Consider the following 23,256-nt stretch of genomic DNA (forward strand, 5'->3'; position numbering starts at 1 on the left):
TCCAGGTGCGGTCGGCGCTCGGCCTGGATCCCCAGGTTTGGTGTCCAGACTCGGAGCGTCGGGACGGCGCGGACTCTCGGCAGCGGAAGGGCGCCGCGCGAGCCCAGGATTCGCACTCTCAGGCCCCCCAGGCCGTAGCGCGCCTCTGTCCCGCGAGGCCGGGCGCTCCCACCCGAGACAAGGCTTTAAAAATAGCCCCGGCGAGATCCAGGCAACAGGAAGGAACATTTCTTTTTTTAATGTGTAAAAAATGTTTCGCTTCTCGTAGGGAACACAACCGCTGCAAGTTCCAGCACACTGGGCCCCTTCCCCGCGCACCCACAGCCATCGCCGCCTCTCGGCCAAAGCGCGGGCATGGTCTCCCAGATCCGAATTTGGGGACCGCAAGTGCCCCCTGTGGCCGGCCCGCGCCTGACCCCGCCGGCCTGGAAGGCAGAAACGGCCGGCGCGGGGGCCCAGAAGGAAGTTGGAGTCGCCGGGCGGGGTAGGGGGCAGGCCCGCGCCGCGGGCCTGGAGGGGGCCCGAAGAGGCCAGAGCCACCCCAGGGCGCTGAGCCCAGGCCCGCCCGGGCTCGCGTCCCCCCACGTGGCCGGCCGCACGGTGCCCCACGTGGAATGGGCGGAGGAGGAAGGAGGGCGAGGGAGGGCCGGAGTCCGCCCCGCTGCGGCAGGACCCCCGCCCCTGCCGCCCAGGCCCCCGCGCTTCTCGAGGGCCTCCCGGGCGGGGCCCGGCCGGGGAGTGCCCGCTGCGCCGCTCCCCCTCGCCCGCCCGCCACGCCTGTGTGCACTTTCTCGGAGCTACTAATCCCCGGAGAGAGCCGATTTGTAGTGAGGAGTAGCTGTAAGGGGGCGAGGCCGGCCCATGTGGGGTTGTGTCATTGGTTTGCAAAGAGACCCCGCCTTTGCCAAAAAAAAAAAAAAAAAAACGCGGAGTGAGCGGGCGGCGACCCTCACCTCGCCTCCCGCCTAGCTCCTGCGCAGCCGGCGGGCGGCGGGGGACGCGGCCGGCGCGGCGTCTTTCCCTTTCCTTTTCTCTCCGTTTTCCTCCTCCTTCTCTGGAGAAAACAAATAAAGAAGAGCAAATAGCCGGGAGGCGCTCGGCATCCAGGACGCTCCCTCCCCCGATCCAAGTTGGAATTAGCATCCTCTTGGGGGTGAGCGTGGCGCGGGGCGTGCGCGGACTGGGGACCCCCAGCGCAGCCCCTTCTGGGCGGGCGGACGAGGGGCCGGGACCTGGGTGGGGAGGATTGGGAGCCGGGTGGGCGGAGGAAGGGGGTGGGGTGGGTGGGGAAGTAGGAAGAGGCTCGGCGGCGAGGGGAGGAGGAGGAAGGGAAGGGGAGGGGTGGGGAGGGGAGGAGGGGAGGGGAGGACTGCGAGGGAGGGGGAGGGGCGGGGAGCTGGAGAGATTAAGTTTTTGTGTGTGTGTCCCTGTGTGCGTGTGTCATTTTAAGGTGCCCCGGGAGCGGCCCAGAGGAGCCGGCAGCGGCCCGCGGAGCAAGGGACTGAGCCGGGAGCCATGCCGCGCTGAGGGGGCCGCACTGCCGCCGCTGCCGGGTGGGGTGGGAGGGGCGGGAGCTGCCGCCGCCTCCCGGGTGGGCGCCCTTCGCCGTGGACGCCGGCGGCCTGGGACGAGGTAAGAGGGGCCCCGGGGGAGGGCTGGGGCCGCCGCGCCCGCCTCACTGCGCCACTCGGGGAGGGGGAGGAAGGCGAAGGACACGGAGCCGGCATCCGAGGACATATTTGGTCTGCGCCCCGGGCCCGGTGTCCCCGCTCGGCGCCCGGGGGTGGGCGCCGGCCTGGGGATCCCTGCCTGCCGCTCCCCGCCGCGGATAGCGCCGGCTGACCGCCGTTTCTGCCAGGATTTTTGTTGTTGTGATGAGAGTTGATGAATGCGAAGTAGGCGGTCACCTTCCTTCCCATCAGGATTGGCAAAAAAAAAAAAAAAAAAAAAAAGAAACCCCGAGTGCGGCGGCGTCCGGAGGGCAGTGGCGGCGGCGGCGTCTCGGCGACGGTTTCCTAGGCGCCCCCGGCTCCTGCCCCCCGAGGCCGGTGGGTGCCCGCGCGGGGGCCGTCCGCGACCCAGGTCGAGAGCGAGGCACGCCGCGGGGACAATACGGCCGGATTCCCCCGAGACCAGGAGTCCGAGCGCTCGGGGCCTTGCGCCTGCGGGGCGGGGGCGGGGGAGAGCGGGGGTCCGCGGGGGAATCGGGGAGCGCGCGGCCTGGGGCCCCCAGGGGAGCGGCCCCTGCTGGTCGGGGATCCCGCGCGGCGCCCAGGGAGCGCAAGCGAAAGACGGAAAAGGAGGCGAAGTGGAGCCCTTTTGTTTTGCCGGCCCCGCATTGTTGGCTCCTCCGGGCAGCCGGGCCACATCTGCCGCCGCCGCCACTGCCGCGCCGGGCTCGGCTCGCCGAAGTCACAGCGGGGCGGGGGCCCGGGGCGGGGGCCGGGCGGGCCGGGCATTTCCTCTGCCCGGCCGCGCTCCCGCGGGCACCACTTCCTCCTCGCCAGCCTAGTCGGGAACCTGGCCCGCCCGCCTCCCCCGCCGGGGCCGCACTTTTCGGGTGGGGCGAACCAAAAAGAAAAAGTTTAGCAGGAGGGGCTGGCGAGGGCGCGCCCAGGGCAGCGGGGACCCGGCGCGGCGCAGCTATAGCCCGGCCGCTGCGGTCGCCTCTTCCTCCTCGTGCTCCGCGGCCGAGGGGAAGCGCCTTTCTTTCTCTCCCTCGTGCTCTTCCCAGCGCCCCGGGGCAAGTTGGGCTGAGGCGCGCGAGAGCCGGGGCGCGCCAGGGCCTTATCCAGCGGGAGGCCCCGCGGCGTGGCTGGTCGCCCGCTGCCCACGCAGCGCCTTGGTGCGGGAGGCCGCGGGCCTGGGAGCTCGGCGCGGTCACCGCCGGCCGCGGCGACACACACACGCGTACACACACACTCCCGTGCCTCGCTTTTCGCCGCCACGGATGGTCACGGGCAGCACCGAACGTGCGTGTGCAGATGTGTGGTGATCCCGCGCTGTCCCCGAGTACTTTCTCCGGAGGCAGCCCAGGCAGCAGTTGGCTCCAGGGGTCCCCGTATTTAGTAATTAACAGGGAAAAGGAGGAATTTTTCGTAGAAATCCCGCTTGCGCTGCGTCCGTGCGGGGGAGGCTGCTGCCAGGGGCCTACGTCGTCATGCCTGGCTCACTTGCCCTTTCCGTGGTAAACAGATCTTTCTGGATCCCCCCTTTTTTTTTCTTTAAAGATTGGCGATCGGGTTAAGTTCTTAGAGAGTCAGATGTGAGTGGCTGGAAGGGTAGACAAGAGAATTCTATAAATATGCATTGGGAATTTCGAATGCTAAGTGCCTTATTTGCAATTCTGTTGGACATTCTGGAGACTGGTATATTTTTATCTGACATGGATAATTTGGAGGGGACGTGTATTTCTGTTGGATTACAAAGTGATTCTGTCTTCTTACTTTGGCGAAATATATCAAACTCTCCTACAAGTCTTTCAAAGAATATCTTCCCTGCTAGGTACTTGGGTTCAAAGGCAGTTTAAGAATTACCCCGTGTTCAGTACCCAAGGCTGCAATTCTGCCTGTAGGGTTTTTCAAAGTAGAACTAGTTTTCGTGTACTTAGGAGAATTCCACCGTTTTGAATTTTTAAAATCTTTTACATTTTGAAGTAATGGGACTTTAAAGGATCTTGTTTTTATAATCATTTGATTTCAAAGAGTACTTCTTACAGCAATTATAGAGTGATATTCAAAATGCTAATTAAACACTTTAAGTCAGAGCAGCTTTAATATTGAAATAGGATTTTTTTACTTTAAGTAACAGGGACTGTATCCGAGAGTGGAAACACTAAATGTCCTTTTGTCTGAAATCAGATCTCTGAACTGCTCTGACACTCTCCTGTAAAACCCCCCAGTGCCCTTTTTATTGCCCCCCAAAGAAAAGTTAATGAGATGGTAGGTTTCAAGCAAAAAAGTAGGCCCTTCCTTCTTGCAAAATATGCTTGCAGTTGCCATTGAAGTTGGACGTTAGCCGCGAATGCACTTGCTTTTAATGAAACCAGTTTAATCGTTCACACTTGATGGAGTATAACAGGACCAAACAAAGGAAAAAAGCCAGCATATTTCTGTAGAGCACTGAGGGTTTAGTGTAAGTGTTGATGTCAGGTCACCCCCTCTCCCCACTCTGTCCCCAGTACGAAGGAGTGAGGCTTGAAGGCAAAGGGGATTTATGGCTGTGATTGGTTTTCTATGCCCTGGGGGGAGGGGACCCCAGTTTGTCCCTGTAAAAAGGAGTTCTTAGAGGGAATTTTAAAGTCTTGAGTTTGGAGCTTGTTTTGAACCTCATACGGTGCTTTTTGGTTTAAATCTTCCCTGTTGGGGAAGATGCGGGCTAAGGGGTATGTGGTCACCCTCCTTTCTAATTGTACCTTAATGAGGCCGAGTGTGGGTGGGGTTGCCCTACAGATTGTGCCCAGGGCCCTGTGTTTACGACTTCACTTGGGATCTTTGAAACTGGCCCTTGAATGGGTGTTCTCCTGGAGGAGGGGCAGGGTGAATTACCTTTGCTTAACTGATTTTTTTTTTTTTTTTAATTTCTTTGTCTCTAAAATATATTTTTTTGCTAGGTGCGAGTTACAACTTATGTCTTAGGACTTAGTCATTAACTCAGTGAAGAAATATTTGCAAAGTATGTCTCTCTCAAGTTAAAGTAAAAAAGTTTGGCTACTTAAAAACAAACACTACTAGCATTGTAAAAATACACCAGTGACATACTTTGTGAGATATTTTGGCCTTTTCAGACTCAGGGCACACCTGTCCCGGTCTTGGAGGAGTTGAGTTTGCTTTCCCTGGCATTGTTAATCTTGGTCATGTACACAGGATGAAACAGGAAAACTTGCTATCTGACTAATTATTAACTAGCCTGTCAGTTACCCTTTCAGGGAATAATCGATGACTTTACTCTTGACTTTTAAAACTCGGAATAGAAATCCTATTCATAAGTCTGAAAAACATTTTAAAGGAGATGAAACAAACAGCCACAACAACAAACAAAACTACAAAATCAACGTGCCACCTTTTCAGTGTCTGAGTACCTAAGCACAAGGTAATGAGGACGGAAAGTAGGAACTGAGGAAGCATCTTGCTGGATTCGGAGAGGCTATTTTGCTGGGAACTACCAAAATCCTAAAGCAAAGGGAGCTCAAGGATGGCTCACACCATTTGAAATCCTTGATTCGCAGGCTGAAAACAAAAAAAGGGCAGACATCTCACCAGGAATGACCCCACCAAGATGGAGCCCCGGAGTGCCTGCCATTGGCCAGCAGTCCTTACATCGGGAATCATCTTTGAAGGCCGAGTTATACCCTTTGCACTTAACGCTTTCCCTAAACGGAAAAAATTTAAAGAGTTTACAGCAACGGTAGAATGGCCACCCCAGTTGTCATATATATATATTTTTTTAACCACTGTCGTTTCAATATAGAAGGGCTGTCATCATAATGTATGTGGGTGCAGCCTGGGTCCCTCTTAATAATGTTTCTATCAGTGAAGAGCAGCAGCCCAAGTGTCCCATGTCCCTGATACAGGCCACAAATATCTATTCATACAGTACATGATTGGGAAAGAAAATTTATCTGTTAGGGCACAGCTCAGGTAATTATTTCCACGGTCTGGCTGATAGTTCCATTACAGAGGGTGGAACACATTTTTGTAGTCATTAAAGAATGGGAGTGCAGGTTGCCTGACCCTTTCCAAAGAAGTACTTGTACCTAACAGAAGTGAGCCCACATAATGAAATATCAGGGTGCCTAATTTCCCCCAAATCTTCCTGTGAATCGCTCGCTAAGGAATGCTTGTGTGGACTTCCTTTACTGAAAACTTTTAGTAGGCACATGAAAATGCTGGAATAGATATGCTCTCAGAGACTGTAGTGCCTGGGCAGGTATCAGTTTTCTGCCTTACAGCTGGTAAGCATGACCTAATTTACACCACTACAGTTACAACTCTGGGAAAGAAGGAAAAATGCAAGGCTGCTCTCCCAACCTACTCTTTTGAAGTTAATTTTTATTCAAGTCCGTGTTTGATGGAATATGTATCAAAGACTTATGAAAGGGTTTCTTTTAAAAAAAAACCCTATCTCTGGGTTTGGAAAATTATATTTAATAATTGCTAAAAACTTCAGAACCATTTTTAAGGTGTTCCATGTTTCTTTTGATCCTAATTTAATGGATAGTATCCAAAAGCCATCAATGTGACTTAATGATATTCACAAATTAATGTAGGGGCGTAATCTGTAGTTTGCTTTTAGCTATCATTATGAATGTTTAAAGCCTAAATGATGGCTGCACTTGGGTATTCAGGACTTCACCAGTGAAAAGAAGGGCTTTGCACATTGTACAAAAAAAAAAGGATTCACAAATGAATACAGAATGTACAATGGGGAGAGAGCTAGGCCATTGTTTGTGGGGGATGTTGACAATGGGAGCCAAGGGGCAGTTTCGCCTTCATTCTTCTAACTGCTGAAGAACACAGAAACTTCGGGAGCTGCAGACTGGATGGGAACCAGAGTCACAGTCAGCTGTCTTTGCCTGTCATGGAAGTGGGGGCCCGTGGGCTTGCTCCCTTTCCAGAGCTTTTCTTAGAAGGTGGTCTTTTCTGGACTGCTAGGAAACTGGGTGTGTGTTTTCTTCCCAGTAATCTGCTTTTTTTTTTTTTTTTTTTTTTGAGGAAAGATTCTCAAAGCAGATAGTAGGGTCCTTCAAAGAAAGTGTAAAAAAAACACAAGCTTTTCCACTTGAAATGCAATTTTACGAAGTCATATTCAACACTTCCCAGAACTTGGAGGCATCTTAAGTCGCAGGAAGCAGTTGTGTTTATTTTTATTGCTCCTCCTGTTAAAGTCGTTTTTAGTCTGTTTTGTAGCATTAGGGAAAGTGCAGCTAAAATGAGGATTTTCGGGTTTTGTTACAGCTGCTGCCATTTCTGAAAACACTCACCTGTATTGCTGCTTCCTCCTCCATTCACAGTGCCGTCCTGTTGTCATGTGGGACCTGAGCTTCCAGAGTGGAACCAACTCTAGTACAAGTGACCGGTCCTGCTCTCTCTCTCTCTAACCCCTGCCCTAAGTGGCATCAGTGTAGACATTGAACACTTGGGGGGCTGATGCCAGTTCTGATTTCAGCCAGGTCCACTTGGTTGAATTTTGGGGGCCAGCTGACCTTTCCATCTGTGTCTAGCCCAGACCCCCCTGAGTGAATGTTTTAGAAATGACCTGGTTTAACTGTTTCTGTCACTAAATTCAACAGATGGTTGCCTAGAGTTGGTTTCATAGTCGCAAAAATTTTGATAGAACAGGTTGGGTTCTTACTCGTAGTGCAAGCAATCCTATTTGTTTTATAGTGAATTGTGACTTCTTTTCTAGATAATAACAGAAGCCTTCATTTTTCTCCGAGGCGGGATGCTGTTTAGAGCATGTTGGTCCCAGATAGCTCTTGTTGTCTGAACCTGGCAGGCAGGTTCACCTTTGGCTGTTGTTTTCTAGGAGTCCAAAACAGTTTGGAATGGGGGTGGGGCAGGGAGAGTGCTTTTCATCCAGTGGTTCTGAAAAATCTTTCCCACTAGTCAAATGCAAAAAAATACACCTTTATGTTGCTTTCACTCCCTTCAGCAGTGATCCTCTGATCAGCACTGTGCCTTTTGCCTTAGATCCTCAATTGTGACTTGAAAGATACTTAAAAGAAGATTGATCAGAAATAATGGCAATATTTGTGTGTCGCGTCCCGGTCTTGGTTGTGGCAGAAACTTGGAAGGGCTTTTTTAAAGGATGTGTGACAGAGATGCTGTGTGGGTCTTTCTGCAGCTAGCCACGGGTTTGTAAACTCTGCCGCCCTCCAGCCCTGCCTGAAATCTGGCTTTTGGTAACCTTTCCCTCCCCAGGATGAAACATGGAATCACGGAATCCCAGGAAGTTTCTTTGGCAGAAACCGTGGACCAAGGTCATACAAGTGAACTCTTCCGGCCTGATGGGATTCCCCCCTGCCCCCCAATATGGCAATTTAAAAAGCGTGCCTAATGTCGAGACTAGCTGAGAGTTAATTGCTAGATGTAAATGGCCTGAATCAAACCTGGAAGTGTTCGTATTGTACCTGCCCCAGGTGTGCCGGAGAGGGCAAAGGGAGGGTGTGGAGGAACTTCAGGTGAAGTTCTTTTGCTGTAGGGGGTGAGAGGACCGGAAGGGGTTTGTGCACCTTTCCTGTTGAATGGACTCTAGCTGGGACTTTATTCTTTTGCTGATGTCTGTAGCGGTCAAACAAAGTAACAGTTTATCCTCTGCTTATTGAGGCCCAGGTGGGCCTAGGGAAGGGGTGGCTGCAGGGCCCCCGTGCCCCTTTAGGTCGGGGAGAACCCACAGGATGTTGCCGCTCCTGGGCCTGCCCACCTGGACTGCAGCCAGAGCCAGCAGCCAGCGGGCGGGGAGGGCCCTCCAGAGCTCTTACAACCCTGTCCAGGAATGGTTGAGGGGACTGAGAACATTCAGCTTCGAGTGGAGTGGCCTTGCCTGGTCACATGGCTTTGCTGGGAGGGACAGCATGCTGGTGACACCAGGGAGGTCTTGCATTGGAGCTGCCAGGCCAGATGTGCAGCGTTGGCTCACAGCACTGGCTGAGCTTGGCTGACCTCTGGGTCTGGGGGTGGGGTAAAGTTTTCCAAATCCAGAGACCCCCAGGGTGCCCTGCACTTGGGGGCACTTGCCTACTGAACTTGGTGGTGGGGGGGTAATGCTGTGATTTCTTCTCAGTGCGGGTGTGACAAATATTTTTTAAAATTTTCTGGTCCTTTATCCAGAAGTCTGTGCTGCTGGTGGATGCACCATCTGCCCTTCAGAGCTGGATGGAACAGGAGGCCCAGTGTGGAAGCCAAGGGGGAATGACGTTTTCTGCCCATGTTCCTTCGTATCCCAGGGTACACAGACATGGACCTTTTTCTCAGCGCTTCCTGGCTGTGGGCTAGAAGTCACTCCAGGGGGGCAGTCAATAAAGAGTATATTTTTCTGTACAGATATCAATATGCACATATAAGTGCCTAAAGTAAAATCTCAGACTGTTTTTGATCTTAAAAACATTTCACAGTCATTAATCTTCACGATGCTCCTGCGGGCTAGGTAAATAGAGCAATTCCTATTTTATGCCAGGGAGAAATATTGACTTGCTGCCCCCAAGTCATAAAGAGGCAGTTCTCCGCTGTAAGAGTAGCACGTGGGTTTGGGGGCCCCGTGGGTTTGGGAGCCCTGGGCACGGAACTGCTCTATTTAGTCCAGGTTGAATCCAGGGCTACTTCCGGTCTCCTGCACGACCTTCTCATGCTGGGAGGGCAAAGCTGGGCCTGGGTGAAGGCCAGCCCGCGCACCTGGCCACGCTCTACCTGGAGGGGCGGGGTCTGGCTGCCTTCCCGGAGGGCTCCTGGACAGCCTGCGTGCTCGGTCTTGCGGGAAGGACAGCTGGGGTTCTGGGGTTCTAGGACCTCCTAGGCCTGCAGGTGAGGCCACCCTCCACCCCCCCCATCCCCCACCCCTGGGACTCGCTGACCTGACAGCCCGTCTCCCCCTCCGCAGGCTCTTGTACCTACCCCCCACACACACACCTGTACCTGACTCCCCCGGAAGTTCCTTGCCTTTTCACTTGTAAATTTCTAGCTGCTTCCTGCCGCTGGGAAGTCATGGAGGGTGTTAGAAATGGCTCCTGCCTCTCAGTGTCCATTTCCTCCTCCCTCCCTCTGGCCATTGTGTGGGCAGAGGGGGTCCAGGAGGACTCCGCGGTACACCCTCCACACCCTCTGGGTTGCCTGCACCCCTCTTGGCCCTGGGAGCCTGGATAGGGGAAGGAGCCACAAGACAATGCAGCCCCCAAGATGGACCCCTAACCCCCGGCCAAGGCTCAGAGCAAAACCAGGTACCTGGCTGGACCGTGCCAGAGCCACCCCCAGTGATCATGAGCTCCGGGGATCCCAAAACTGGGGTCACATCTCTGTCATATCCTCTCCCTCCCCTCTCTTTCCCAGTGAACAGGGAGGTTCACTGATTGACTGCATGATGGTGATGCAAGGGCCGCATCTCAGCAACTGGCCTGCGTAGCATCCCCTTGGGGAGTTGAGGCCGCGGTTTCTGCGGCAGCCTTCGAATCTGGATGTTTGAACTGCATTACAAAAGCGGTAGCAGTTGCTGTGGGACCCTGAGGGCTACTCAGGCCTTCCTCCCAATCTTCATCCAGGACAAGGGACTTGACTGCTTTCTCTGCTCCTCCCACTTGGAGCCTGAGAACCATGTGACTAGAGGTTGCCGGCCAGTGAGTGGTCGAGCCAGCAAGATCTGGGGCGTGTCCTCGTGGCGCCTTCTTCTCCTTGGCAGAGGAATTCCTGTGGGTTTGGCTCTTTGTATCCTTGCAAAGTTAATTGGATGCTCAGGACATCCCCCAGGTCATTTAAGTAGTTTTCTTATTTTTGTTAGGTAACAATGTAACCACCATTTACTGAGCATTTATTTACTAAGTATCTGTTGCTCTGTCCGTGTGTGTGTGTGTGTGTGTGTGTGGCATTGGATTTTCACCACAAGGGGGGGTGACGTCGGGTGCAGGAGGCACTTGGGTGACTTGCCCATGACAGCCCCACCCCCCCAAAGTGGCAGAGCTGGGATTGGAACTGAGCTGTTGGCAGTGAGGTGCCAGCAGAATTTCCTGGTGGAAGAGGAACGCCCGCCCTGAGAGCCTCCCTCCTTGCCACCCTGAGAACAGAGGGGAGACAAGAGTTCCAGGTGGTCCCAGAGTCTGGCGTGTTCTCCCTGGATTCATTCAGATGGGCCTCTCAGAAACAATTATCTTTCTCAGGCCCAGAGTCGCTTTCCAGATTACATGGGGTATGAGAAGTCTGGCTTGTTTTCATTTCCTTCTTTGATTAGTGATCCTTTGTTAAGATCTCACAATCTAATGCCAATGGGGTATTTCTATATAGTTTCCTGGACTGGGCCTGTTTTAAATTCACTACGCTTTTTGGGTTAATGAACAGCATGGCTCCTGATTAGAAGCCTGAGGGGCTGCTGGCTCAGTAGACACCTCCCTCCCTCCCCCGCCACGCGCTCATGGTGAATGCAGGGGGAGAATTCTGCCCCTGCGCATCACAGACTTTGCAGGCAGACTGGACACCCTGTAGGACCTCCAGGGCCAGGCACACTGCTATTGCTTCCATTTATCCTCACCTCTCGGGGGTAGAAATGAGTCCCTGTTTTACCCATGAAGAAACAGGGTCAGGGAGGTTAAGTAAGTAAGGGGGCCTGAAGTTTCACTAGTTGTAACTCCATCTGGCTCTCTGTAATTGATTGAGAGGTGCTTTGGCTTTTGACTGGCACTTGGGTACGTTTGGGGATGACTTTGCCACACGAGGCAATTTAAGACCCCTTCTGTCCTGGTCTCATTTCCTCCCTTGCCCTCCATCTGGGTGTCTCTGATGCAACCCCCACCCCCAAGAACACACACCCACACATACTCCCTGGGATTCCGTGGATAGCTTTCAGAAACAGTGCTTAGGGTCTTTTGCAGTAAAACTGGATTTAGTTCCCAGGTGTCGTGTTATCAGTGGGTATGGCTGGGATTTCCAAGTTTGGGTTAGTGCTTTTCGTGGGAGTCTTGTCCAAACGGCCACTCCTTGTGTGAGCCCCTCACTTGGGGGAGGGGCCACAGGTGGATTGGATGCTCCCTCCTCCCTCCCTCCCACCTGGATTCCTTATGCACATCTTACATTAGGAATTGGTTACTGTGTTCAGCACAAGGGAGGCTTGGGGAAAGAAACAGGGAAGATGGTGAGGATTTCACCTAATTGGAAGAGTCTGTTTGCACCACTCTTGGAAAAACCAGCCAGAAACTTGATTCTGCGGGGTAAACCTCCTTTGGGTTTCTGCCCTGCGTTTGCCTTGGCCTTAGAAAGGAATTTGAATGAATACTCCCGAACAAAAGCAACAAGCCTTCTTTTCAAAGAGGCTATCAGAATTGAAAGGGAATGGCACGAAGTTGGGTGTGTCCTGAAATCTGGAGTAGGGCCCTGCTTGGGTGATTAACTCACCTGAAAGGCACCCAGAGCAGGTGATGCAGGAGTTCTCCTGTTGACCTTGGCTTCTTTTAAGGTAAGGTCCCCACAAGGTGGAGATTTTCCTGAAAAACAGGCTTTCCTTTAATTATGAGATTACCTTCCTGTCCTGCAGTGCTTCTCTCTTCCTTTCACCAACACGTGTGTGCTTGCAAACATGGGTGCTTGAAAAATCCCTGAAGCGTTTGGTGATATCCTGAGGCCCCTGGGGGACTGGGGGTGGTGATGCTGTGGCCTTTGGCTTCTGCCTGGTCTTCGTGGAGGGCTGAGGGGAGCTCTGGGGTATCTGTTGACCAATCAGTTGTGTGTGAGCCCCGGTGGGCTTGCTCAGCTCCAGCTTAGGTGATGATGCTATTCTGTCTATTTTAAGTACCCCCTGCAGTTTGCAAAGAGGTCTCCATTCCCCTTCACTCTACAGGGAGAAGGGTGGTGCATGGTGGGCCCCAGCGAGGCCGGCTCCCCTCTCTCCTCGGGCCTCTCAGTTGTGTTTCCGTAGGACAGGAGAAAGGAGGAGCTGCGTCCTCGGCCCGGCCCGGCTGGGCCATCTGGAAAGTGGATGTGGCTGGGTCTGAAGGCATCCAAGCAAGGAATGCCCTGAGGTTCCTTGTAGCTTTTGTCAGCCTTTGCTGGCTGGCCACCGCATGCAGGATTTGTGGGTGGTCTCAGGACCCGTCTGGGTCTGTGGTGCGGGAGGTGGGTCTGGTGGTCCTGTTCTGGGTTCAGGGATTCCCCGCCTCTGCAGAGAGCCCCTGAGCTTGGTACCTTAGCCCCTCCAGTGGTACATGGTGGTGTCTGACAGGTGCCCTGCCCTGCATGCCCATGCTGATGCCACAGTGAGCACCCTCGTTTCCCAAGGCCCCATTTTTCTTGCCCTGGCCTTTGTGCAGAGTTCTGTCATTCTCGCTGCTCCTCCGCGGTGCTGGGGCTTTTCACTCAGGGCTGAGGGTTTTTTCACACACACACATCCTTTCTTCTCGTTTCTCAACTAAGCCTGGGATTAAGAATGTGGCTTCAGCTGACAAAAGCCAGGAGATTTCAGAATTAAAGTTGGAATTCTGTCTGTAATGATGTCTTCCTGTGTGTTTAAAGAGGACTTTGAACGGAGGGTAATTTTTTCCCTCCCTAATCTGGCCAAGATGTGCTCCAAGAATAGTGGACAAAGGAAGCTGCTCAAAATGACTTGAGTTTTCTTTGCGGTAATTGCGAGCTTGCCTTATTTGAGTCCCTCGGGTCCCGGCGTGTGAAGGGAGTGGGGTTGTGACTAACAGTTTGGGTTGTACTTTTACTGTCTCTGCCAGTCCTGAGAGCTTAGAAGCCCCTCGGAGCTCAGCAAAACCACTTACGACATACAGTGCAAGTATAACACTGGTTCTTTGAAATGTTTCTCCACAAGAGAGATTAAAAGGGATCCCCCCCCCCCCCCGATTCCTGTCATCTTCTAGAGCAGCATTGGGCAAGTGGGGTCTTAAGGAAAGTGACTAGGGGAGCCCCATCTGGGTTCTCTGTCATTTGTGGGGAGGGGGCGTGGTCAGTGCAGGGACCACTTTGTGGGCACTTCTGTAGCTGGGGGTTTTGCAGCCTGGTGATTACTTGCCGTGCAGGCTGCAGGCTCAGAGCCAGAAGCTTTGCTGGGGTCGCCCCTGCAGCCCTTGCAGAACCCTGGGCTGTCCTCAGTGTTTGCTGTGTGATCACTTAGATGGTGAGGGAGAGGTTCCACTGAGATGTCTGTCCTCCTAGCAGCTGAGGCCGGGTCCAGGGAGAGATGGCCCTGCCCTCAAAGTGTGTGGGTTGTTGTGGGTGGTTTTTTTTTTGTATAAAACTTACTTTTTAATTTTTTTATTAGTTTCAGGTGTGCAAAACAATGTAATAGTTAGACATTTATATCCCCTCACAAACTGATAACCCCCCTCCCCTAATCTACTACCCTTCTGACATCGTATGCAGCTGTTACAATTCCACTGACTATTCCTTACGCTGTATCCACATCCTGTGACTATATATATACACACACACATATATATTAAATTGTAGTTGACGTTCATTATTGTTTACTACAGGCGACAAAATACATTGTCACCAGCAGGAAGTGGCATCAGATGGGACAGACTATTCTAGAAAGTGTGACAAAGGAGGGGTGGAAAGAAACGCCTGGCTGCATTTAGGATTTACTGAGCGTTTGGAAAGGGCTTCCGTTTCTGAATCTAAGATGAGGGTAGGAATAGAGTGTGCTGCTGTATGGTTCAACGAGGTAATATCTATAAAGCGCTTAGAATAGGCCTGACACAGCGTAGGTCTTGGTTAAAATTGTTTAAATACAAAGGAAATCAACGAATAATTCAGCTACTCTTGTCAGAGGTGCTGTGTGTCCCCTTACCCAGCCTGGGTGTAGCGGAGGTTCTGGATACAGGCTGTGGGAGAAGGCAGGGAATGGACTCATGAGGGGCGGTTTCATCCTTTGCACATAACAGTGAGTGAGTTTTATGGAGCCAGGCGAAGGGTTGGGGCATAGTGAGAAGGCTTTGGGTGGGAGATGGGAACCCTAGTGCAATGACAAATTAGCAGAATCCACAGTGCTGGGGGCAGGGAAGGGGTGGGTCTGGCTTAGTGAGGGAGCAGCCCCTCTTCTGGATTCCTGGGGCCAAAATGATGAACGGAAACCGTTCAGGAGGCTGTTTTTAGGCTGTGGAATGTTACTCTGGGCTAGATTGCTGAGAAATGCCTAGTAAAATATTTACTTTCTATTTAAGACCTACTTTCCCTTCTCAGAGAAGGAAGAAAAAGTGAGTCGCCGGGTGCCCCCTGCCTTTGCCTGAGCTCAGCCAGGGTGGGGGGCCCTGCGGCCCTTACAGGTGGGGAGGGCGGCTCAGTTTTCAATTGGCCTCCACTGACTGCTCAGCACCCTCTTGCAGACCAGATAGAGCACAGTGAGGGGGGTTTGTATAGGAAGAGGCCCTGTATCTGGCCCTTCCCCTCTCGTGTCCAAGTGGGCAGTAGGAGGGTCAGTGCCTCTGGAGAACTGCGGGCAGTGGCCTGGCTTGTTGGCTTTGTCTTCCTGGCAAGTGGTGGGCACTTGGGCAGCAGCAGGGCTGGTGACTGGCCCTGGTCCCGCTGGGTGGCTGACTGGCTGTGGGTGTTGTTGACCCAGCCCTGGAGATGGATGCTGCTTAATCACTTCCTCCAGGGCGTTCATTCGGTTGCAGGGAGTGACTGGGTGCCCACAAGGGTCAGCATATGGGCTGCTGGGCAGTGTCGCTGCTCCAACTTCGTGTTGGGCTCCAGATGCCAGTAGACGGCTCTTGTGAGTGTGAAACGGCGAGGTGGGGGCTCTGAGGATGTGTTTGGGAAGACGTCCTTCCAGGGACTGGACGAGACCGTTTGTCACCTTTGGGGCAGGTTGGTCATTTCATGGACCAGCAGTTTCTTTGGGCTCAGTTCATGCCTTTAAAAAAGATTTCACTTGGAAAGCTAGATATGCTCCTTGAACATGCCCTTGGCAGGCCTCTGGTGCTGGAATGCAAGGGCATCTTGGGGGCCAGGGGTCAGGATGTCATAGCTTCATGTGTGCAAGTCCTAGGGAGAGTACACAGTAAGTAAGATGTGAATGCACGTGGGAGTGCCCGAATGTTAGCTGTTTGTTACCGTTAGTACCAGTATTACTGACGGTGGTGGAAATGAGAGTAAGTTCCCTTCCCGCCTCTGCCTTGTTCAAGCTCTGCGCAATGTGTTTCACTTCAATCCTTTAGGACAGAAAATTGGGATCAGGGTCTTCCCAGGGACGTGGAGGGGTTTTCTGTGCCATGTTGTGTCGGGAGCCCACCCTGCCCCCGGAGTCGGCCACATGAGTTTTAGTACATTTAGTGGTAAGAGACTGGCTGTGGGCTTGGTGGTTTTCGCACGAATGACTCACGCAGTCCCCGGGGAGCTGCCCAGGTAGTTTGAGGGGGTGGCCTCTGAGCAGGGGGTTCCCCAGGGCACCCCTGGCCTGGAGTCAGTCTCCTAGGGCGCCACCCAATGTCCTGTTGGAGAAGCTGTGGGTGGAGCCCAGAACATCTGTATTTTTAGCAAACTCCTCTGGGAGTTTCTTAAAGCCGCCAGGGTTTCTTAAAGCAGCCAGCTCTGAACCTGCCAACAGCACACAGACTGTCTTTCTTTTCAAAACAAACCACTCCCCCAACACACCCACGCACTTGAGTCTAGTGTTTGAACATTTGGCACAACAAATGATTGAAAGATTTTTATATAACTTGAATACCACCCCCCTCCATCTCCCAAATCTGAATGAATAGATTTGAAAGTGGAAATAGGGATTTCTGCCCGACCCAGTCTCATTTGTTTGGTTTAAGAGGGATTCTCCACCCCCTCTGACAGCAGCAGGCATTCCTAGGGACGCAGTGAGCGAGGGCCATTTCACGTGTGCTCATTAAAATTGGAGCAGGGTCCATATTCAGATGCACTTGGCATTTAACTTTCTCTCTTGACCAGTCGGCAGTGTTCGTTGAGGGGAGCCGGGCTGCGTGTCACAGCGTCCTGCCAGGGGGAGAAACTGTTTTTATAAATTCTATTTTATTCACTCCATGAAGCACACTCTGAATATCTGTGCACACAAGTCCAAGGTGGGTGTGATAGCGTTGCTATCATTTTCCCAGTGGCCCGTGTGAGCGTGAAGTTGGGATCAGCGGGAGGCACGTTCACCCCGTAATGCAGGTGAAGGAGGTCGCGCCGGAGCTCACTGGTGCCTCGTGGCATTATTTCATCGGGATGCCATACTCAGCTTTGGGGACGACACCTTCCATCTCAGAAAGGAAAGGAAACACGTGTTGTTGCAAATCCTTTTGATCTTGTTTGGTGACTTGATTTTATTTATTTCTTGATTGGTGACTTTATTAATCAGTAGGCTGCAGCAAGGCTCAGAGCTTACGTTTCCATGTAGGTGACAGCTTACTTTTTATTCTGTTTGTAGAAACCCTCTGTGCCACATATGCTCGTTTTGTTTTTAGTAGCAGCCCTGATAGGAGACAGGGAGGCAGTGTGGTTACTTCTCGCTTGTGGAGTCAGTGGACCAGTCTCGATCGCCCCCGGCCCAGTTAATAGATGGTGGAGCAGGATCGGAACTGGTTCTCCTCCAATACCACGCCGTGTATCCAGGTACCCCAACTCCAGGGGTGAAGTGTGTACACATTTGAAGGCAGGGGGTGGACAGAGAAGTCCATCCACTTACGAGTCTGCAGCCCCTGGCAGAGGTTCCTCGGGCTGGTTGAGGGTGAACTTGAAAGGACGTGCATGGTGTCCTCAGACGAGGGACGATTAAGGGGCTTCCATCTGCTCCTTGATACGGGGTTGGTACCCACAGTCTTGGGCAGAAAGGATTTGCCCTTTCTGGTTTGGGTAACTGCTTTCTGGGGAAGTTTGGGGATACTCTTTGAGTTGCATGCAGAGCCGTTTACTGTGACAGAAATTACAGCCATCACTTTACCTACCTGTCACCTGGCAAAGTGGCGCGGGGCTAGGTGTGTGGGGGTCACGTGTTAGTCCTCCAACTTTGCTCTAATTTGAGAAGCAGGAGGTTTGGGGGCTGTTTTTGGACTCGGGTTAGCAAAGAAATGCCTTTATGATTTATGTTGTTTATGCAGACTAGCATACCTATCTGTTTCCGTACAGACACCTTAATAGAGATTAAACACAGAGTAAAGCAGGGTGCATGAACAGAGACATTCCCATGAGCAGTATTGTAGTGGTAGGCAGTGTAATTATGGTTTGTACACTTCCCAATTAGGCAGCTCTACACTACTGGAAAAACTCCCTTTAAGAGATTTGGTAAAGCTTTATAATTTAGTAGATCAAATAAAATAGACGTAGAATATTTTATGCATAGGGTTTTAAATTTTTACACGATAAGGTAACTCAGGTTGGATTGATTTGTGGGAATGTATGCAGTGATATTGAGATGAATTTGCTTCTTCTGAAAATCGTCTGTTGAGGGACTATGTGCTTCTCCAGCAAACAGAGCAGCTGCTGCTGCTGCTGTGCCGGACACAGCCGGACACCAGAACTACAGGCAAGATCCAGGAAATTTCCCCAGAAATTCAGCAAAGAAGCAGGGAATGTGCAAGGGCTGGGTGGGTGCCGGGTGGGTCCCCGGGCTGAGGGGTCGCGGAGGGTGTCCTGCTGGAAGAGTTGAAAGGAGTTGGTGGTGATCTCGTGTGATTGAACCAGTGCTGCGTGGCATGTGTGAGCATCGCCTCCCGGCGTGCGCTTCTCCCCGCCCCCGTCCTGACCAGCCGGAGGCCTTGGGCAGGTGACCCAGCTCCTTGACCTCTGTCCTCACAGTGAGGTGCTGGGTGTTGCTGCTCCCACCTGAGGTCCTCTGTGAGGGTTAAATGAGTTAGTGCCCTTGACTGGCCTGGAGTCAATTCTCAGATGTTGGAGTAAAGAGAAAGGTGTGGGGCAGGGCGACGGGCTGCGTCTGCAGATACAACGGGGGCCAGATGGTCGTGGGATGGCCGCGTTCAGATGTTCTGCCCTCAGACATGGCATTTTACAGCCACGCTGTGGTTCCTGGGAGACTGACCAGCCGTGGACTTGACCTGGATAGGTGACATGAGGGGAGAGGAGCTGTCAGGAGCGTTTGGGGCTCAGGCTGACGAGTCCAGGGGCTGGACTGGCTGTGGGGCAGTGAGGGAGACAGTCAGGGTCGCTCGAGTGCTTGGGGGACATGGTGGGGCAGTCACCATTTCGACCCAGTGTTTTGTTGCTGAAGCTGGAGCTCCCGGGCACGACCCTGCACTGTCCTTCTGGCCCAGGTGTCAGGATAGGGCCCAGGCTATTTTGTCAGGGTCGCTTTTCTCTCTGCCTCCGTGTAGGTCGTCTGCGGGGGGCGGGGGTGGTGGCAGTCCGCTCTTACAGAAGGGATCAGCAAAGGGACAGCTCTGTGACCCTGGGTGAACTCGGACCCCAAACCTCTGTCCCCCTTCAGCACTGGTACCTGGATTCTCTGGATGGAGGCGTGCTTGGGCTCTCAGTGTCACCAGACAAGGACCTGTTTGGGTGGGTGTGGCCTCTGGGGCGGCGCTCACAAGGGCTGCTGGCTTGGCTTCTGCGCCCGAGTGCCAGACTTGCCCAGGATGACGATGGCAGCCGCCAGCCAGGGTAGAGCCAGCCCCACCGGGACCTTCTGGCGGTGGGTGGGGAAGGGCCCTCGGGAGCCCATGCTGTCCTCGCTTGCTGACATGGGTTTGGAGTTAGGCTAAAGGAACTGTGATGAAGCTAAATGTGATGGATGGACCCCGAGGTAAGAGCAGTTACGGAGCCGCGCTTGAGGAGAACCTCATTGTTCATTTCCTGGCCACTGACTGCTACAGGCACTGAGGATCTTTGACACAGTTGTTTGAAGTGCAGCTGGATTTCAGGGGGACAGCGAGCCTGTATGTAACAGGCGTTGACACTTGTGGGTGTTGGTAATTGGGACAGAGGCACTTCCTGGCAAGAGCTGGTGGGGTGGACTAGGCGTGTGCAGGTGTCACTCCCCATTAGTTGGAACTGGAAGGGCCCCTCTGGCTGCCGTGGGATCGTACAATTTACTGCGTAAAAGGGAAGTCATTTGTTATTTGTTTTGGTCCTTTATTTTTTTGTATAAATGTAATTTACATACAGTATAATTAACCCTTTCGCTGTGCAGTCCTACAGGTTTTGACAAAGCATGTGTGACTAGCACGTAGCAGAATAGTCGCCACCAAGGAAAGGCCCTTCCCCGTGTGGTTATGCTGCCCTCCACCACTCATCCGATCGCTCCTTTTGGAGGAGAAAGGCCCACCTAGACGTTTGGCGAGGTAGGCAGATGGTCGTCAGGTGCCGGGATTTTTTGGGACGTCTGTAGTGTCACAGGATTTCACATGGCTCAGGAGGACGCTCCAGTCACAGCAGGGGGACTTGCCTGAGTGGCAGCACCTGGGCCATCCCAGGGATGCCTGAGAATTAAGGAAGTTGGCCCAGGCCGGGCAGGTTGGCTCCAAGGCCAGTCACCGTAGTTGAGATATTGTCGGCCCCATTCCGTCTCCCCCCAGCAGTGGGCAGTTCTGAGTCCGCACTTTCTGGGCCTCCGTGCATCTCAGGTCATTCTCCTGGGCCTCCTGGGGACATGTACACAACAGCTGCTCACCACCTCTTCCACACAATGTCCGCCAGCCCCTCTTGGGAGGTGCCCGGGGACAGGTGTCTCCTCTGGTCCAGAGAGACTGCGAGTGACCGCCAGGCCACAGGCTGCTTGTCTCCTTTCTCCATTGGGGAAGTGGCTTTGGAGAGAGCCAGGTGGTGTACCTACTGTGTGCTGTGACCACTTCATTCCTGTGTGCTGTTCTGTGTTCCTGTGACCCCCGAGGGCACAGGGCTGTGGGTTCATTCCTCGGGTCCCCATAGGTTTTCCTGCAGGTAGAGGCCAGCCACCTTCTTGTGGGCAACAAGGGTGGTTTGTGGAAAGCCTGGAGGGACTAGAGAACTTTCCCATGGGAAGGTCAGTGGGTGCCAGCAGTGGGGCACCTGGGTCCCACCCTGGAGCCAGAGTCCTGGGCTCACGCCTACCCCTACCAGCTTCCATGTGTCAGATAGTCTCATAGCTTCTCTGAGGGGAGGAGCTATTTCATGAGAAGGTGCCGGATGCTCTAAGCCCAGACCATGTGCTCCACAAGTGTCCCGTGCTGCAGTCTGCGAAGGAAGCCGCATTCGACTCGCTTGCTTCATGGTTTTTAACATTATCTTATTTCCGTTCAGTGGGAGGAATTTTATGAAATGAGTATAGGAATTTAAAAAATTAGTTGGAGATCGCTGCATTTATTCATCTTCTGGTTGTTGCTGAAAATGTCTTTTCAGTGCTGGTTATTTGTCACACACACCTCTCCCCCCCATATGGCTGCAGTGCTGAGGGCCGGTGACAGCGTTCCTCACGCTCAGTGGCTCACGATGCATCTTGTGTGTGCATTTGCTGTGTTAGGAAATGCTTTGACGCCTGTGAGCTCAGAGTAAATGTGACCTTGGTTCCCGGCCTGAAACTCATGTCTCAGCATCCCTGGCCTCTACGGGGTGGTCGTCTGTGAACTGCCATCTGGCCAGTGCAGTGGTGATATGGACACAGCTTATGAGATCTGGGGTCTTCTAGGTACAAGGAGATTGGAGCCAGGCAAGAGGAGCTGAAAGGTTGGCAGCCAGCCTGTCCCGAAGGCTTGAAGAGCCAGTGCACTGTTTGAACCAGTGTCCTGGACCCTGAACAAGAGTGTGCGTGTGTGTGTGTGTCCACCAGTGTGCTCTCCCGCACTTCCTACTTTGGGGATACCGCCTCAGCCATGGGAAGACCCGTGTCCTCCCAGCCCAGACAGCCTGCAGGACCTGGCCGCAGTGAGAATCCGGGCTCGGTGCTGCACAGCCCTGAGACAGCAGTTCTCTCTGTGGTCCTCGCCGGGGAAAAGAATTGTCCAAAGGCTGGAGTTTATTATGGGAAATGTTGAATGCTGGATTTTATTTCAACACAAGGGACAAGTGTGTTTTATGTCCTGAAGAGCATCCGTAAGCGTATTCAGTAGTGCCGTCCACAACAATAAGAGCCACCGTGGTGGTCGCAGCAGAGCCCCATTCTGAGCACAGCCCCGGGCTGCTGCTAGCGCCCTTCATGGGTTCCACGCCTGTCTCCACAGGGTCACTTCTAGGTGAGAAGCCGCTTCTCTGCAGGGTCCTTTGAGTGGATCCTAAAATTCCTTAAAATCCCGTGGGTGGACTTGGAAGGAAGTGAGCGGGCAGCCACTCTGCTATGTGGTGGGGTGAGAGCTTGCTGGCCTGGGCTAGGGAGACATTCTTGGTGTGCACGTTGTCACATGACTGCTTCAAGGCGGACTAGTTAAGTGAGGCCTTTGCCTTCCTTCGAGAATGTGAGAAACACGGTAGTTTGGTGGAATAGTAATAACAATGATAATGATGATAATAATGCTTTTCATTGAGCACCAGGAATGTGCTGGACGGGACAGGATACACGTAAGTGCGTTTTGTACGTCCATTATAGTGACAGCTGATGTGCCCCTGTCAGCTGACTCCGGCACTGCAAGAGGCTGGTCCTTTCTGAAAACATACATTTTTGTTTACATTTGAGTCGTGGTTGGCTGGTCTGATTTTTTTTTTTTTTAAAACCTTTTGGCTTGGAGAAATTTTCCGTTTGGTGATGGCAATTATCCTTTCCTGATATGTAAATTGATTACAGCAGCTCTTCCAAGTCTTGCACGTTTGATTATCCTCGAGCCTCCTCCTGCCTCTTCTTTCAACTTATTTTTAGCTCAGTCCTTGAAGCCTCAGTGTGAGACTGTCCATCTTCGGCTGTTTCCGAACTGCCAAAGGTCGTCTTAATCAGCCCGCCCAACGGTTGTCTTGCAAGTCGTGTTAGCGTGGTAGGAACAGGGCCCGCTGGACGGGCCTGGGCTTGGTCTGGACGTCTCCATGCCCTGAGCTTTCTTCCTCTGACTCGGGCAGCACAGGGATGAATGAACTTGACCACCAGCCGCCTGAATCTGGGAGCTCCATCCACGCAGCGATTATGAGGTGGTGAGGCGGTGACCCCAGCCGAGCCCAGGTGGGAGACAGCGTGGGAGCCTGTTACCAACCTGGTCCGGCCCTTGTTTCCTAAGGTCTGCTTCACCTCGAGTTAATGCTGAGGCCCAGGCTCTATTCGTGAAGCTGGTCACCAGCCTTGGTTTTGTACATGAGTGAAAGCAGTGTGGCTGGTTTTGGGGGTGCAGGGTGTCCCTCGTCCAGCTCCCTGGGGCCCTCTCAGCATCTGATTCCCCTCGGAGGCCCCAAAGTCACCAGTCGCTGTGGACTCCCGGATGTTTTCTTCTGAGCCTTACCTCGATAAGAATAAAAGCGTTTTGGTGCTGGATTCGATTTGTTTGCTAGAAGATTAGTACAAAAGCAGGAAGGAAAAAGAATGTGGTGGAGGTGATTGCTAGACTGGCAGAAGGTTATTTACGGATTTTTGCTGACAGTCCTTGTTTAAAGGAATTCCCTGTGAGATTTATGAAGCCTTTCCAATTTATTGTCTTTCCAAGTAAGGTAAGCAAATAAATAGGGTATTCTCTTTTATTATAACCCTACCCAGTGTAAGATTAAA

General features: G+C 52.9%; 1 protein-coding gene across 6 annotated transcripts in view; it reads left to right on the top strand.

The window, feature by feature from the left end:
* Window positions 1-927: 927 nt before the first annotated feature.
* CTBP2 (C-terminal binding protein 2) overlaps window positions 928-23,256 on the top strand; it is a 155,177-nt gene continuing 132,848 nt past the window's right edge. For 4 of the 6 annotated variants that reach the window (XM_074338824.1, XM_019742176.2, XM_019742174.2 and 1 more), the window contains exons 1-2: window positions 928-1,153; window positions 1,451-1,632. The gene's annotated coding sequence lies outside the window, so the exon portion shown is untranslated. Of the gene's footprint in view, window positions 1,154-1,450; window positions 1,633-2,027; window positions 2,049-23,256 lie in introns of those variants that run through there. The other 2 variants (XM_019742179.2, XM_019742180.2) reach the window with 2 other exon arrangements.

Source organism: Rhinolophus sinicus, linkage group LG07, assembly GCF_036562045.2.
Source record: "Rhinolophus sinicus isolate RSC01 linkage group LG07, ASM3656204v1, whole genome shotgun sequence".
NCBI classification, from domain to species: domain Eukaryota; kingdom Metazoa; phylum Chordata; class Mammalia; order Chiroptera; family Rhinolophidae; genus Rhinolophus; species Rhinolophus sinicus.